Genomic DNA, 491 nt, shown 5'->3' with positions numbered 1-491 from the left:
GGGGCAGCAGCAAAGGCCCAACCTGCCCAGCCAAGGCCCCGGAGTCCAGCTTCAAGCACGAAGCTTCAGCTATGCCCCTCTCTCAGCCTGCAGCAGGAAGGGACCTTGCAAGTGTGGTAAAAGGCAGATTCAACATTTCTGTCCACGGAGAAGCCACGTTGGAAAGTGCTTTGCCATTTCTGAAGGGGGAAAGCCCTGCCACACGGCACGGGCACAGCCCCCACGTGCCCTGACCCTGCACCGTCCCACAGCACCCTCCCCAGGATGCAGGTACCCCACTGCTCCTGCCCACCCAGGGCTGCCACCCCCCCAGTGCATGGGAGTCCCTGCCACCTTCCCCGTCCCTCCCTGGACATGGTGACCACGGGCAACCTTTGACCTTAACCGCAAAAGAGGCGAAGGATGAAAACCCTGGCTGGAAACAGAAAAATCAGACAGCCGCTGCCAAGGAGGGACCAAGCTCTCCCTTAGCAGCAGTGGCAGGGGCAGAA

Source organism: Cariama cristata, unplaced genomic scaffold (genome assembly GCF_000690535.1).
Source record: "Cariama cristata isolate BGI_N322 unplaced genomic scaffold, ASM69053v1 scaffold626, whole genome shotgun sequence".
NCBI lineage: Eukaryota > Metazoa > Chordata > Aves > Cariamiformes > Cariamidae > Cariama > Cariama cristata.
Note: the sequence above shows the minus strand (reverse complement) of the source record.